The following is a 17,871-nucleotide window of genomic DNA, read 5'->3' as shown; positions in this document are numbered from 1 at the left end:
TCGTTCTCTCCCCGCCTCATCTATCTATCTATCTATCTATCTATCTATCTATCTATCTATCTATCTATCTGTCTATCTATCTATCTTGAGTGTGTTTATGTCAATAGGGTTCAACTAATAAATTGTAATGTCTCTATCCCCACCGCTTTCTCTCTTTCTTTTTCTCTCTCTCTCTCTCTTCCACTCTGTCTTTCTTTTTATCGTTATGTGTATATTTCTGCGCACTAGTGTGTGTATATGCGTGTGTGTGTGTGCTTGCGTGCGCGTGTGTGCATACGTGTGTGTGCGAGCGCGTGCGAGCGCGTGCGAGCGCGTGCGCGCGTGCATGTCTGCTTCTAGCACACAAAACCACTATCGCTAGAACAGACTTGAGTATCCTGTCAACCGTGCCAATTTATCAGCGTCCAATCAGCCGCGCCCAGCCTCATTCTGATTTGATGGGTAGCCGTTGTTTCTCATGCATAAAGAGGTGCTGCAATCACATAAGTTTCATAAACATTCAGCAGAACGCTTTATGTGAATATCTCTTTGTGACCCCACTGGAGTTTCTGTCTTACCAAAAGCCATATTAGCTGCCTCAGTTTTTTTCACCGAGCTTCCTTGTTCGCAGCCGCAGACAGCTTCGTACCATGTACAAATATTGATTGTTCATGATAAAAATTACAAAAGCCAGATGGAGCGCCACTAAAATGAGATTCTTTTAAAATGAGTTCTGTCTTAGAGCAAAAATGCGAAAACCCATTTCTGAAATTCCACTGGCCACTTTTTGAATGAGCGTTCAGTACGAAATAGATTTTTAGTTACTGTAGCAAATGACTTGATTGCCGCAATTAATAAAACAAAAACAACCTACGCCTAAACACGCACACACACATAAACAACACACACACACACACACGCACATATACACACATACACATACGTACGCACACGCGCACACATACACACACATACATGCACACACACACACGCACACACGCACACACACATAAACAACACACACACATGCACACATACACACACACGCACACACACACACACACACATACACACACACACACAGACCTGTACGTAACTCTAGTTCCTGTACACTTAAAAGAAGTAGACATGTGGCGGTCGCACCTGTACAAATACGAAAATGCATGGATCTCACAGCATATTCACCGCATGCAGATTGTGTATATGTGCACGTAGGGGGGGGGGGGGGTACCCAAAAGAAACCGGAATTTTTGCAATATTATTTTATTCACTTAGTTTTACATGTTTACACTTTTATCGCCTTCAAAATATTCTCCGTTTGAAGCAATACATCGGTCCAGACGTGTTTTCCAGTGCTCGAAGCAGTCGTTGAACTCTAGCAAAGTGATACCTTTTAAACCTTTCTCGTTTTTTTTTTTTGTGTGTTTTGTTTTGCTTTGCTTTGCTTCTTTTTTTCACCTCTTCCACATCTGCAAATTCCGTAGCGCCAGCTTTCGTCACCAGTGATGACCTTCGGAAAACAGTCCGGATCAACTTCCAGCTGTTCTTTCAGTTTACGACACGCATTCAGTCGTCACTGCTTTTGATCTTCCGTGAGCAAGCGAGGCACATATTTTGCTGCAACTCTTTTCATTCGCAATTTTTCGCTCAAAATTCGTTGGCTAGAGCTCCAGGACACACCAGTCATATCAATAGGTTCGTCAATTGCTCGGCGACGGTCTTCCAAGAACAGTTCATGAATTTTCTTAATATTTTCATTCGTTCAGAAGTTCGACGGTTGCCCTGAATGAGGTGGGTCTTCAAGCAACAGGTGACCATTCCTAAAGCATGAAAACCATGGCAGCGTCTTTGTAAGCTGTTTGAAGCATAACAACTGTTTCGGCCTCCGTTTTTCCGCAGCAGGAAACAGAATATCACGGAAACATATGACAGACGCACCACGTGACAGTACGACTTCACTTGACAACGCCAGCCGGTAAACTGATACTTGAGGGTCGCATCAAGTGGCTTCTAGCAGCAGAAGGCTGAGCTACAAAGAGCTTGTTCCACAGAGAACCTTTCCAGTTACTTTTGGGTACCTCCTCGTATATATGTGTAGAACTAGACAGACTTAAATCCATGTGTATGTGTTTGCACTACTATCTGTTTATATATGCGCGTGTGTATCTGTGTGAGTGTGTATTTGTGTGTGTGTGCGCGCGTGCTTGTGTGTGTACATATTCATCCATGTGCCTAAGTGAGCATAACTATGAATGCGTACGCCTAAATATATTTGCATGCCCGTGTGATATTTCACTCCTCGGAACATACATGTGTATATGCTTGCGTGTGTGCAAGTGAATATGTTTTTAATGTAGGAGTGTATGTGTGTGTATACATATTTCTACACTTCGATTGCTGTATGTGTATCCACACCCATTAAACTCATATGTGTCAATCTGTTCAGAGGTATTCCTGATAATGCATAAACATCGTTATTCGCAGTGATTTCACTTTGGTTCTTAACAAAGATTTCGTCATTAAATATTTAAAACCTTAACTTACTATTCTTTTATTCTTTAACACGTGTCAGTCATTGACTGCGACCATACTGAAGCATGGCCTTAAAGAGTTTTAGTCAAAGAAACCGGCCCCAGGACTTATTCTTTGTAAGCCTAGTACTTATTCTGTCAGTTGCTTTTGCCGAACCGCTATGTTACGAGGACGTAAACATACCAACATCGATTGTCAGGTGACGGCGGGGGGATAAACACAGACACAAAGACACTCACATAATATATATATATATATATATATATATATATATATATATATATATATATATATATATATATATATATATATATATATATATATATATATATATATATATATATATATATATATATTATATTATATTATATTATATTATATTATATATTATATATTATATACGACGGGCTTCTTTCAGTTTCCGTCTACCAAATCCACTCACAAGGCTTATAGTAGAAGACATTTGCGCAAGGTCCCACTGAGGGCACTGAGCCCGGAACCATGTGGTTGGGAAGCAAGCTTCTTACCACGCAGCCACGTGACAACTAAAGTAAGATCCTTGAGTCGTGGCCAAATGCTTGAACGTTTTATTGGGTGTTTATAAACGAAATCAGATAATGTTTAGATATGAAAAGAATAGAGCATAATTTTCTTCCAATGAATCAGTTTACTTGGCTCAGTAAATTAATGTTTATCACAGGCTTTTCATTGTTTTATTGCAAACTTAATATTCAACTGGAAGATTTGGGGAAGCCTCCTGTCGTGGCGTTTGGCTTCATCAAGTGTTTTCAGAATAAACTCGTAAACTCAGCATATTTCAACATGATTTAGAGTGTAAAATCTTCAAGGACGTTTCAAGGGGGAATAACTCTGTTATGTTCTTAAGAAACTAGGCGCAGATATGGCTGTTTAGTTAAGAAGCTCGCTTTGCAAACATATGGTTTCGGGTTCAGTCCCACGATACAACACCTTAGACAAGTGTCTTTTGATATAGCCCCGGGCCGACCACTGTCCTGTGAGTAAGTTTGGTAAACGGAAACTGTGCGAAAGTCAATCATATATATGAGTGTGTCTGTGTGTGTGTGTGTGTGTGTGTGTGTGTGTGTGTGTGTGTGTGTGTGTGTGTGTTCGCGTGCGCGTCCTTTTGTTTGTCCCCCTGCCACAGCTTGACAGCCGGAGTTAGTTTGTTTACGTCCCCGTAACACTAGTAGTTTGACAAAAGAGACCGATAGAATAAACACCAGAGTTTTAAAAAAAGTACTGGAGAAGATTTGTTCAAGACGGTGCCCCAATATGGTTGTAATCCAGTAACTGAAACAAGCAAAAGATAAAAGAGAAACCAGCAGTAAACAAAAATTTGAAAAACCGCGAAACCGTTTTAAGGGCCGAAACTGAAGAGCGACCTTCAAGATTCGGGGAATCCAGAGTTTAAGGAAGACAATACAATTTATAAAATAACCTGATGAAGCAGATCTTTTTTTTTTTTAATTTTTGTTTGCCTCAGTCTATGAACTGCGGCCATGCTGGAGCAGCACCTTCAACGGTTCGGTCGAAAAATTCACCCTCAAGTGCTTACTTTTAAACCTGATACTTATTCTATTGATCGCTTTTTGCCGAACAGGTAAGTTACGAGTACGAAAACAAAATGATACCGGTTGTCTAGCAATGATGGTTGACAAAAACAAACAAAACTCACTTACACACACACAGACACACCACGACGTACACGGAAACATACACACGTATGTATGTATGCATATGTATGTGTGTGTGTATATATATATATATATGTGTGTGTGTGTGTGCGTGTGTGTGTGTGTGTGTGTGTGTGTGTATGTGTGTGTGTAGTCAGGAAATACTGTTTTAGTTCTTTAAAGCTTACAAGAGGTTCAACTTTGCATCTAGAACCTGGGGTGAGTTTTTGAAACACATTATTTAAAAAAAAGTACATCACATATGCCATCAAATACAGTATATCAGAGGGTTGGCAACAGGAAAGGCACCTGGCAGTAAAACACTGACTCAATGCAACTTAAATCAGTATATAAAATGTGGAAGTAAAACAATAATGATGATGATAATGATAATATGTTTTACAAGTTTACTATTAAATTAAACCTCAGGATAAACTTTTTGTTTCTTTAATGCTATTGTTGTTTGGCCCAAGGTCAGCTCTAATGGTGTAGACAGAGCTATGATCAAAGATATTTCAACGATGATGATGCCAGTTTTTACTCTGGTTTAGTGCACCTAGGACAATATAATGTATCCTTCCAGAGGTTTGTAAGATGGTAAGGAGTAATTTTTACCTAGATTTGGTTGTTATCGCTTGCTGGATGAACCGCCATGTATAGACCCTTTTGTTATAGTAGAGTTGTTGTTGTTGTGTGTGTGCTTGTGTGTGTGTGTGTGTGTGTGTGTATCTGTGTGTGTGTCTCTGTGTGTGTGTCTGTGTGTCTGTGTGTGTGTCTGTGTGTGTGTGTCTATGTGTGTGTCTGTGTGTGAGTGTCTGTGTGTTTATAGGCGATGGGCTTCTTTCAACCAAATCTACTTACAAGGTTCTGGTCGGCCCGGAACTCTAGTGGAAATCACTTGCTCAAGGTACCAAGCAATAGGACTGAACCGATCACCACACAGATGGGAAGCAAACTTCTTACCACACAGCTACGCCCTGCGCTTACAACCACCTTTGCGCCTATATCACAGATCTGAAATAAAGAAGTGTTTGAGCGATAATATTTTAGAGAACAAAAAATTGAGTTGCTTTCTTATCCAGTTCTATTTAGAAACGAAAATTTATGAAAGAACTGTTTTAAACAACATTGAGTATGAACGCGTAGAAGTGTTCATGAATAAACATTAAAACTTTGAACTTCTGTGAATGTGGAATTGCATTCCTATTCCCGTTTCCGAACATTTTGGTGCTCTTAAAATTCTAGCGAAAGCATTCCTAATCATTTTCTCATCAACGTATTCATGTGAAGGATTGTTCTCGAAAATAAACAGCATAGGAAAAAACATACGAAGAAAAGAAACAGAATGAACGATTAATTGGGTGCTGCCTACTGAGCATTAAGATAAACACGTTATTTCCTTCCCAGAAAACAAGCATCTTCTGGAAGTCAGCAATAAAAATGCCATTAAGGTTAAGGTAAACTTTAAAAATTTCATTATCCATCTTTCATAATTAAATTTTGAAATTTCAAGTTTCATTGTATTAACGTAGTAGTTTTATAGATATATTTAGAAAAATAGGCCGCTTAAGTATTAGCTAACACCTAAGGCCAAAATACATGTGAAGTGGCATTCCAATAACAGGGTTATTAAAAATATTAAAATTTCAATAATCCTGACTAAAATCGTTCGGTATCAGACAGACAGACAGACATATAGATAGATAGATAGATAGATAGATAGATAGATAGATAGATAGATAGATAGATAGATAGATAGATAGATAGATGGACGGGACGAACAGGACGGACGGAGAGACAGAGATATGTGTGCATCTGTGTGTATGTATGTATGTATGTATGCGCTTGTGCATGCGTGTATATATTACATATGCATTTGTGCGTATGTAAGTTGTTAAGTAGGTGTGTATGTTTGTGTGTGCATACACACGAGCGGCGAGCGGCAGAAACGTTAGCACGCCGGGCGAAATGCTTAGCGGTATTTCGTCTGCCGCTATGTTCTGAGTTCAAATTCCGCTGAGGTCGACTTTGCCTTTCATCCTTTCAGGGTCGATTAAATAAGTACCAGTTACGCACTGGGGTCGATGTAATCGACTTAATCCGTTTGTCTGTCCTTGTTTGTCCCTTCTGTGTGTAGCCCCTTGTGGGTAGTAAAGAAATAACACACGAGTATTTATATGAAGACTTCGAACGGCCAACCACAAGAACGACAAGGTTGCCGAAGTTAGTAATATTTGGCTTCATAGTAAAATTACTAAAGCTTCTATGAAATTTATTTAATTGTTTTAATTTACGTGCTGCATGCTCAGCAAAATATTTTCAGTTTTATCGTCTCCATTACATGAAATTTTACCTTGTTGCAAAGTTTTACGAGAATGTGCTTCAATTCTAATGTTTGAATGCGTTTTATAAGAGTTAATCGCACAAGCCTAAAATAGTTTCAAATGATATTGATTCGCGGCCATGATTTCTTAAGTTGTCACTCTTAAGTGTCGGTATTCATTTTCCATTTGTGCTTTGCTTAATTGTCATAATTTTATTTAAGTCATAGTATAATATAATTTCTAATTTATAATATAATTTATATTTACCTTAATATAATGGTTGAGAAAAGGAACGATAATAATAACGTTAGAAAGTAGGCCTCCATGAATCTTGCTACGAACAGAAACGTCATTGCGACAAAAGTAATTTAATTCTTAGTTTAGATGTTTTAGACGACGTTCGAAAAACTTGAATAAGACATTGTTGTAAAATCTGCCGTTGTGACTTATCTAGGAGTGTTACTATCGACAGTGAGGAATACTTTAAATGATATTAAAGAAAGTGCCCAGACCTCTCAAGTGTTTGATTCCTTACAGCCGTCTGCTTTATATAATATATCCTATGCGGCTGTCACTGAACTGAAAACGAATGCGTTTGTGGAAAAGCACGAGCTCCTTTTTGCATATTTCAATTTAAATTATCTTGCATTGTTTTTACTTAATGCATGCTCTGATTCTGAAATTGCTGGAGAAATCAAAAACTGGATGTACAAAAGGAGCGGTAATTTTTCGTTATATAATTGGAGAGGAACACTTCGAAATTCTTATAACATTCGTAAAGAATATAAGAATATACAGAATATTAGATTTCCATTCACTATTGATGAAAATACAAATATGCATCCAAAAACAATTCATTCTAACAGTTAGATAATATGGTAGCCATATTAAAGAAAAATATGTTAACAAAGCTTTAACTCTTTTGGAAAGTCAATTACTTTACAGCTGAGGGCATTTACAATTCTGCAGTAATTTTTTCTACTAAACATAGCAACCTATTTAAAAGTACGACAGGCTGTCCAAGTGAAAATGCAAGCGTAATGTTGAGTTCAAAAAGTAGTGTTCAAAGTCTTCTGAAGTACGATATCTTTTTATACAACATTGTTTTACGTGCATCCTATACATGTTTTGAACTTCCAATTTCATTAAAAGAGCTAACTAGAACGATTTGTTTATATTTATTAATCAAACCGCAAAGGCGGTGGCCTGGCAGAATCGTTAGTAGAGCCAGGTAAAATGCTGAGTGTCATTTCGTCCGTCTTCTTGTTCTGAGTTCAAGTTCTGCCGAAGTTGACTTTGCTTCTCATCCTTTCTGTGTCGATAAAATAAGCACCAGATGAACACTGGAGTTGATCTAATCGACTTACCCCATCCCCTAAAATTGCTGGCCTTTTACCAAAGTTTGAAGTCTAATTTATCAAGCAACAAAAAATAGATTATTTGAATAAGCAGGATTTGAGGACGTTATCGGAACTGGTCGTAAACAGGTTTTATGATAGTTGTACTCAATAGTTAACACTTCAGTGAATGGGTGAAAAATTACTAAATCAATGGCAAGCATTTCGCCATATTTTTACTCAGTGGAATTATATAAAATTACTTTAATAGCTACAACACTAGAAGCTAGCTGTAAAACTTCTGGTATCTACAATACTAGAGGGTCAACAGAAGCCAATTATAAAAAATCTACATTTACAACTTTTATTCAACCATACATAAATAAAATAGATTTAGAATTTCAAGCTGAGAGATTCATAATTTGCAGGTTACGTAACTCCATTAATAGTAGCATAAAAGGTAGTCTGCTTAATTTGATTAAAATAGAAATACTAAAAGTTGCAATATTAACATCAGTATTTCTTCATATCACCTTTCCTCAAGTAAAATATATCGTGGAATAAGAACTAAAAGTATCTTTCTAGAATATTCTTCAAAAATCTAAACTAAAGAACACAAATAATATCAGTTTAAGTTACTGAATTGTTGTTAAAGCAAGCAAGGTGTAAACGTTTTGCATTCTGTAGTATGTTCACTAATTCATAATTATTTGAAAACCCAAATCCAGAAAATGGATGCTGGTACCAAACTAAATCAGTTCTCAGGTGGCACCCTTTTCTTGGAAAACACCAGTGCAGTGGATAGGCGTAAACCTACCTGAAAAGGAAAAACTGCCAGTCAGAAGTAAACAGGAAAAAAAACTTTGTTCAGGCCTGCGCCTAGAAATACAGATCTGACAAGCGGAAGTCCCTGTGTAATAGCATTCGAAGGACGGAATGAAAGGATTAGGCGTCGGTGTTTGGACGTTGGCGATTTAGTTCAGTTAACTGTATGTTGAAGTTGTTTTAGCGACAGTAATTTTTGGTACTGGAGGCAAACACACTCATACACTTGCACAGAAATATATACATACAGTGAGAGAGGGGGGATGAAGAGAGAGACTTTACAAGTTATTAACTGAATACGATTGACATAAATATCTTATTTTCCTCATATATACAACAGAAATATGCTCACACGCATAAACAGAAAGAAAGAAAGAAAGAGATGTGGCAGTAAACGACAGAAGCATTAAACGAGAAAAACATTAAAACGTCTAATGTCAAACAAGTCAGCATCAAATCAGTGATGTCAAACAGGCGGCACCATAACGGTTGTGCTAAAATGTTTCAACACTCTTTGAAACGATTGTTAGGCAGCGATTCTTTCTTGATCCTTAGCCAATTCCGAGAGGGAGAGAAAGAAAGATCAGTTGTAGTATTAAAGAGCTTTAGTACTTAAGAGGAGTGAAAAAGTTAGATCGCAGAGAATCGGAACAAATATCGCGGAGCATTTTGTCCGACGCTCAAACGACTCTCGCTACCAATTCGTGGAGTGTGTGTGTAGATGCCTGCACACACAAACACACACACACACACACAAACACACACACACATACATACATACATACATACATACATACATGCATACATACGCACATCTATGTATATGCGTGTATGCATGTGTACGTGAGTGTGCATGTGTGGGGGGTTGTGTATATGCACGTACTGTATGTGTACATGTTTATGAGTGCACCTGTGTGCATATCAAGGATGTGCCGCCTGGGTAGGCAAGGTAGGTAGTGCATACTCTGAATGAAATAGACTTATAGTAACAGTTTCCTTTAATGGCAAAATATGCACCTAATTCAATAAAATTATGAAGGTTACTTCGATTACTACGCATAAAATACAAAATATTTTATTGTTCTGTAGACATATTTTATTGTTAAGTAGGCATAATTCGCCCCTGCCTTTCAATCTCAGTATTAAAGCTACGCATAATACTGCTGTAGTACACGTGCTGCATACATTCCTACAACGACGTTTTCTTTACGCGCTATAAAGGCAGAAGTAAATCTGCCTCCAACTCAGTCGTGCGCCTGTGTTTCGCTTATTTGCTTGCGTGTTTTACTATATAAACGTCACTAACTGCTTATCCTGAGTAATTACTCGTGGCACGTGCCTGGTGCCTATGTATGTGTGCATTTGTATGTGTGCATTTGTATGTGTGCACACGTGTTTGTGTGCATATGTATGTGTGCATACGTGTGTTTGTGTGCGCGTGTCTGTATGTGTGTGCGCATGTATATGTGCATGTTCGCGTTAGAGTGCCCATGTGTATGTATGTGTGTATGTATTATGAGTGTGTACGTGCGCAGGCGGTGTGTGTACTTGTGTATCCACGTATGCATGTATTTGTGTATATGAATATGCGTATGTATTAATAGATGTGTGGACACACACGCGCTGTGTGTGTCTCTGTGCCTGAGTACGCATGCATGTGTGTGCGCGTGTGTGTGTGTGTGTATGTGTGAGTGTTGTCATCACCAGCACGGAAAAAAAGTACATTCAGATTTCATTAGGGAAGTTTCTAATGAACCGGCGAGATCTTATCAATAGATTAATAGATAGGGCCTCGTGAAACCTAACCAGTTCCCATCGCAACTAGACATTATATACGCAATCATTTCTCGGGAAAATATCTAGAGATTTCAGGAATCACAATATTAAGACAATATTAAGTTCATTTGGGAAAACTAATTCCTTACTTGATAAAACACCCATTATTCTGACAAGAGATCGAAGAGCGATATTTGTGTCATAAAACAGTATATTTTATGATGGAACGTTTTCGCCGATATTTTTGTGTTTTGGTTATTATTTATTTTTTTTACTTCTGTTTTTTTTGGGGTTTTTTTGGTACCAAATTCAATTTGTCGGATCGGTGGTTGGCTTGGAAACATTACAAATTAATTAAAAGCTTATTCTTTTGTTATTTTTTTAATTATTTTGTTTTAGTTCATAGTTTCTTGTTTTGGTTTTACATTTCATTATTTGGGTTGTTTTCTATTTGCTTTTGTTTTTTGCTGTGACGTTGATGCCTGCTGTTTGGATGAGTAGCAGTAGCGGCAGCAGCATTAGTAGCAATAGTAGTAGTAGTAGTAGTAGTAGTAGTTGTTGTTGTTGTTGTTGTTGTTGTTTTCGTTGTTTTCGTTGTTGTTGCTATTGTTAACCCTTTGTGTTTTCAGGCATAATGCATCTAGCACTCCATCATTTAATATATCCTTTCTTTTCCAAGTCGGTTTGGCCTAATTTGAAGGAATATTTAGCTATTATTTCTAGCAAATAGAGCAATCACATAAAGGTTTCGTCATTGGCTCGAATGGTATTTGTTGCTGTGGTTTCGTCCTGGTTCAGCTCCAATTCCTTACTTGATGAAACACCCATTATTCTCACAAGACTCATGTGGGCCGGTGTCCCGATTTCATGACGTATAAATTCCCCACCCACCGGTTCGTCGCAGGATTACTCATTTTTGCCAGCTTAGTGGGCTGGAGCAACGTGAAATTAAGTGTTTTGCTCAAGAACACAACGCGTTGTCCTGTACAGGAATCGAAACCACAATCTTACGACCATGATTCCAACACCCTAACCACCAAGCCACGCGCCTCCACCTCCATTCTGATAAAGTAGATATATGATTAAAAGGCATTCCAGCCGGGACCATCCCGTCTTACTTTACTTTTCAGACACAGTCCACCTAAAATTACAGTATTTAGTGGAACAGTTGAGTATCCAGAGTATGTGTGTCATCCGGGGAAAGCTCTTGAATTTGCCTCTCTCCACCACGTCCCCCATACATGCTTAATCAAAATGCCGTTCCGTAAAAACATCACTCAATATAGATGTCCCTTCCTCGCTCCTCTCCCAATTACGCTGCTTACTGCAGTAAGGTTTTCTTTTGAAGATGCTATGATGCGATTTGTGGTAGTTTTGGTTATTTCTATTTCTAGCAACTCGACTTTCTGAATGGCACGCTTAGCGAAAAATGTCGATAGAATTTGAAAACGGTGTAAGGTTGAAGCACTTGATTCAGCTATGGGCAAACTGCGGCCTGTTAGACTTCCTGAATAGCACACCTAGCGAAAAATTGCCTTAAATCTTTTTTTAATAGTACAGACCACCTGATGAGGAGACATGTTTCGTGCGGCCTGCCTCTCGAAAAAGTTGCCCATGTCTAATATGAATCAATGATTTTTGCTATCGATCTTCGGCTTGATTTCTAACGTAGACGACACAAGCTCACGTATTTGGCTGAGAAAGCGTACTGTCGGTTTATTTGATACTAAGCTATGGCAGTTATTTCATATTATAATATAATATAATATAATATGATATAATATAATATAATAATATAATATATTTCATTATATTATTAGAAGCATGACAGGTAAAGTCTGACTCTGATAGAACTTAAACATAAAGACCCGTAACTTAATACTGCAAGCATTTTATCTGACAACCGACCATCCACGTGATAATCCGGTTTCCAAGAAACAGTAGCAAAATCTTCTTAAAATTTCGCCACACTTCCGCCTTAAAAAAGAAAAACGAGTAATACATTGGACAATGTAATCTTAGATATACAGACAAAAAAGAAAAAAAAACAGTCATGCTTGGAATACCTCCGATGAAAGGTTTGCCCAGTATTGACTTTTAACCCAGTGTTAATCCTGTGTCTGTCATGTGTATTGCATGTAATACACCGGACATATTTCCCTGGTGCCTTTGCATCCTATATTATACACATTCACCATTTTTTAAAGAACCAGAGTAGCTTGGGACTTATGACAGTAAAGCCTTATATTACTCGGAACATATGAAACAAGAACTAACTATAAGTCTGAAAACAAGAATGAGCATTTATGACAAACTTATTAGAATGTATTAAACAAGCAAAGTGTAAACAGTGTATTGGGGAAAATAGCTAGTCGCAGACATTTGCTGCTGTTCCAGGCTGGACTCCTAGTCTGAAATTTTAGATGGCAGATTCTGTCATGCATTAAAAGCTGCTGCACTCTCTTCGTAACAAAGTTAATTCCCAATAGGTCAGTGGGTAGATTATCAAATGATGTTTAGTATAATAAGTTTGATATATTCAGTATATTTATTTATATAATGGATGAAAGTTTTATATAGAAATTATAAGTAAGTATTGGATAAATTGGTGCCAGCGTCTGCAGTTATACATATAATATAAAGTAAAAACTTTTGGTTGAAAATAAAGTAAAATAAACGTTAATATATGAGGAAGAAGCGCTATGGAAGTGACTGATGTTTCATTGATTACCATTGCTAGATTCAGTTTCTCTCGTGGTCAAGGATTCGTAATTGATGAGCCTTGTTATACTGACTTGTCCCAAATACATTGAGGGGAGAGTGTTTAGCGGTACCCCCAACGATACAGGGATACACTACTGCCCTTGACTGGACCCTGCACAATTTAGCTTGTTAGAGGACACAAATTCGTAGTTGAATAAGGTGGATAGATAGCTAGATAGCAATATGCATAGTCGGCTGGCTGGCTGACTGACTGGCTGGTTGGCTGGCTGGCTGGCTGGCTGGCTGGATGGATGGATGGATGGATGGATGGATGGATGGATGGATGGATGGATGGATGGAGCTGGTTGATGGATGATTTGATAAATTAATGGTGAATGGCTAGTTGGATACGAAGTAATGAAATTACAGAAAAGTTTTTCAAGAATATGCATATGCCAAGATTATTTTGACGAAACACAAGACCATTTTCTTTAAGAAAAGTAAAAGGATACAATTTCCCAAAGTTAATGCATGACACTGCATCCTCTCTCTCTCTCTCTTTTTTTTTTCTCCAACTTTTTGTATAGCTAGATAACATAACACGAGAAGTAGGCAGCGAACTGGCAGGGTCGTTAAAGCGTCGGGTAGGTTGCCTAACAGAATTCATTCTAGCTCTCTACGCACTGAGCTCAAATACCCAGAATGAGATGACTGGGTGCGGCTTCTTTGTCGCTGGCGAATTAGCAAAGTTGACTGGACACTGAACTTGTTTTAGCGACAGTTATTTTTGGTACTGGAGGCAAACGCGTGCACAGTAGAGAGTATGCATGAGAGAGGGAGAGAGAGAGAGAGAGAGAGAGAGAGAGAGAGAGAGAGAGAGAGATTACAATTTATCAGTTGAACATGATTGGCATAACACTTTCCCTCTCCTCATGCACATAGTGGGAAATATGCTAACACACATAAATAAAGGAGAGGGAATAGAGGGAGAGAGGGAGAGCAATTACAATTTATTAATTGAACATGATCGACATAACACTTTTCCTCTCCTCAAAAACACAATAAAGAGAAATATGCTCGCATATGATCACAACAGAGAGAAAGAGCGAGTAGGATGGAAAGTGCAAGTAAAACATTGAAACAAAAGAAGCATTAAAATGTCTACTGTGAAATAAGTGAGCGTCGAATCAGCGACGCCAAATAAGTAAGGCCAAAAGGACTGCGTTAAAACATTTCACGCCCTCAAACCTCAACGGGGTCAGCTTTCTCTTTCATCTTTTCGAGGTCGTAAAACAAAGTACTCATCATTTCCGCCATTGCTACTTCAACTGCTCAAAGCAGCAAAAGATCGCTCATAATTTAAAACGACGAAATATCCACCACCGAGATAAAACTTCAGTACATTCATTTATTGATATACTTCAGTTTACATATAAAAGATATTACATGAAGAAAAAGAATTATCAAGGAAAAGAATTATAGGTATTTCTCGTGTTTAATTTCCTTATGGCTGTGTGGTAAGAAGCTTGTTTCTCAACCACATGGTTCTAAGTTCAGTCCAACTGCGTAACACCTTAGATAAGTGTCTTTTACTATAGACCCCGGCCGACAAAAGCCCTGTGAGTGGGTTTGGTAGATGGAATCTGAAAGAAGCTCATTGTACATGTGTGTGAGAGAGAGAGAGAGGAAGAGTGTGTGTGTGAAAGAGAGAGAGAGATAGTATGTGTGTGTGTGTGTGTGAAAGAGAGAGAGAGATAGATAGTGTGTGTGTGTGTGTGTGTGTGTGCGTGTGTGTGTGTGTGTGTGTGCGTGCGTGTGTTTACGTTTGCTTGTGTTTGTCCCCACCATCGCTTGACAACAGGTGCTGGTTTGTTTATGTCCCTTAACTTAGTGGTTTGGCAAAAGACACCAATAGAATGAGTACCAGACCAAAAAATAAGTACGACTAAAACCATTCAAGGCAGTGCTCCAGCATAGCCGCAGCCCAGCTTCTGAAATAAACAAATGATAAGAGATAAAATGATAAGAGATAAAACATAGAAATTGGAAAATGCCCACAAGTTTGGCGTAATCTTTAAGTTCAAATAAAGTTTATCTTGAACCAAAACGATTTTAACAGAGCCGTGATTATTAAGCCTAACATACGGATTCTCTGTCAGCGTCGACGATGACCACTCAGTTGTTCAACCAACTAAATTCTCATTCGTGAAGTTGACCTGTAGGTAACAGTGTATTCAACAGCTCGTGTACTTTCAGATCGAATCAGCAAGAAAAGTCTGGACCATACTAAGGGAAGAAGAAGAAGAAGAAGAAGAAGAAGAAGAAGAAGAAGAAGAAGAAGAAGAAGAAGAAGAAGAAGAAGAAGAAGAAGAAGAAGAAGAAGAAGAAGAAGAAGAAGAAGAAGAAGATACATGTACTGGTTTGATATTTTATTTAATGACTGAAAGAATGAAAGGTAAAACTAACGTTACTATGATTCGAACTCATAACACAGACATCTGGAATAGATATTCTTTTCTACTCAGGCACAAGGCTTGACATCTGGAATAACTATTGTAGGGTATTCTATGTTACGCTCTTCACCGTCTTACTCATGCAAATACGAAGGAATAAAACTACCTAGAATTATCGCTTAGAAGCCCAGATACTTTTTTCCTTTTCGTTATTCTCCCCCCGACACCACCCCACCCTGTCCACCCTTCATCCTGATTGAACAAACAAATGAAGCAAGACTATCTTTGCAAATATGTTAACTCTGTCAGGTTTCGTGCTATAACACGAAACTATTGGTCCTTGAGTAATTGATGTAGCTGCACTGCAATAAATAAAATGACATGGGTATATTAGTTTGACGATCAGGAAAAATGGAAAAGTCTTTGACGTTTCGAGCCTACGCTCTTTGCAAGAAAGGAATGGGGAAAAAATGAAAAGAGAGAGAGTAAAAACGTGTCGGGATTAATAGTTCCACATATATATAAATGTATGTATGTATGTATGTATGTATGTATGCGTGAAGGTGTGTATGTATGTATGTATGTTTTATTGTTTAAGTTTTTAAGCCATTGAATTATGGCCTCATTGGGGCGCCGTCATCTTAAAGGGTGTTAGCCACTTTTATCGACACCAGAAACTAGTCTGGTAACCATTTTATCAATCTCTATTTACCTAACGGCTAAATTCACCTACTAATTTACATCCCTATAAGGATATACTATTTTTTACCCAGAATTCATAAACAAAGATATTCATGCATAGATAGATAGATAAACAGACAGACAGACAGACAGACAGACAGACAGACAGACAGATAGGCAGGCAGAGATAGATAGATAGATAAATAGATAGATAGATAGATAGATAGATAGATAGATAGATAGATAGATAGATAGGTTTGTGTGCTGCTTCCGTCCTCCAGATTTCATTCAATAAGCATGTGTCAACTCCAATACACAGAATAAAAAAATGCATGTTCAAGGTGCCACGTGGCTGTGAACCGAACTACTAAACCACCCAGTCACACCTATATATACGCACGCACACACACACACACTAACACAGAGTTCTTGCCCACCATCCTTTACACGTTACTCGCACTGTACTGTTCCAGTTTAGAATGGTTTTAAGCTTTTTTTTAGGTTGTTGCTGTTGTTTTTTTAATTTACGTATCCAGAATCGTCATTCCATCATTTCAATTTCGGTTTATATATATATATATATATATATATATATATATATATATATATAAATACAGATATAGGGCAGGGAATTGCGAATTAGTTAATAACATTAATAATTAACAATTTTGCCAAGTAGTTCAGCATGAAAAAAACCTTTATCGGTAAAACCATTTATAATCATAAATATATAGGGGTCAGCATGAGTTGCTTCGCCAACATACTGAAAATTTAGAAATAGCAGTCAAAGAACTACTGATTCTAAACTATATTCTTAACCACGAAACGTCGTACATGATTAACTAAAGGCAGGTTTGTTTTAGTTTTCTCTTCTGTTTTTGTTCTATGTGTGCCATAAATATCGCCATCCGTTAGAGAAAAAATTGTAGAAAAAATTGGCAAAATTGTTAATTATTAATTTTATTAACTAATTTGCAATTCCCTGCCCTATATCTGTATTTATATTGATGTCTCCTATTGGATGGTTAAACTGCAACCTTTTTATGCAGGACTATTTGTGGCGCACATGGGATAAATTCTTCAGGTGAAATGAGGAACTCACTAGCCGATAAATTTGTGAATGCCTTTCCTCATGTGATTTTGATGTCGCATGGTCAAATACCCATGAGTATATGGCCATTTTCAGATTTATTGTACATCATGCTGATGAATGGAGAAGAATAGTTTTATATTCTTAACCACGAAACGTCGTACATGATTAACTAAAGGCAGGTTTGTTTTTGTTTTCTCTTCTGTTTTTGTTCTATGTGTGCCATAAATATCGCCATCCGTTAGAGAAAGATTGTAGTTTAGAATCAGTAGTTCTTTGACTGCTATTTCTAAATTTTCAGTATGTTGGTGAAGCAACTCATGCTGACCCCTATATATTTATGAGTATATATATATATATGTATGTATGTATGTATGTACGTATATAAATATATATATATATATATATATATATATATATATATATATATATATATATATATATACACACACACACTCTCTCTCTCTCTCTCACACA

The sequence above is a fragment of the Octopus bimaculoides genome, chromosome 6, assembly GCF_046866305.1.
Source record: "Octopus bimaculoides isolate indiv1 chromosome 6, ASM4686630v1, whole genome shotgun sequence".
Classification (NCBI taxonomy): domain Eukaryota; kingdom Metazoa; phylum Mollusca; class Cephalopoda; order Octopoda; family Octopodidae; genus Octopus; species Octopus bimaculoides.
This window is presented reverse-complemented; position numbering follows the sequence as displayed.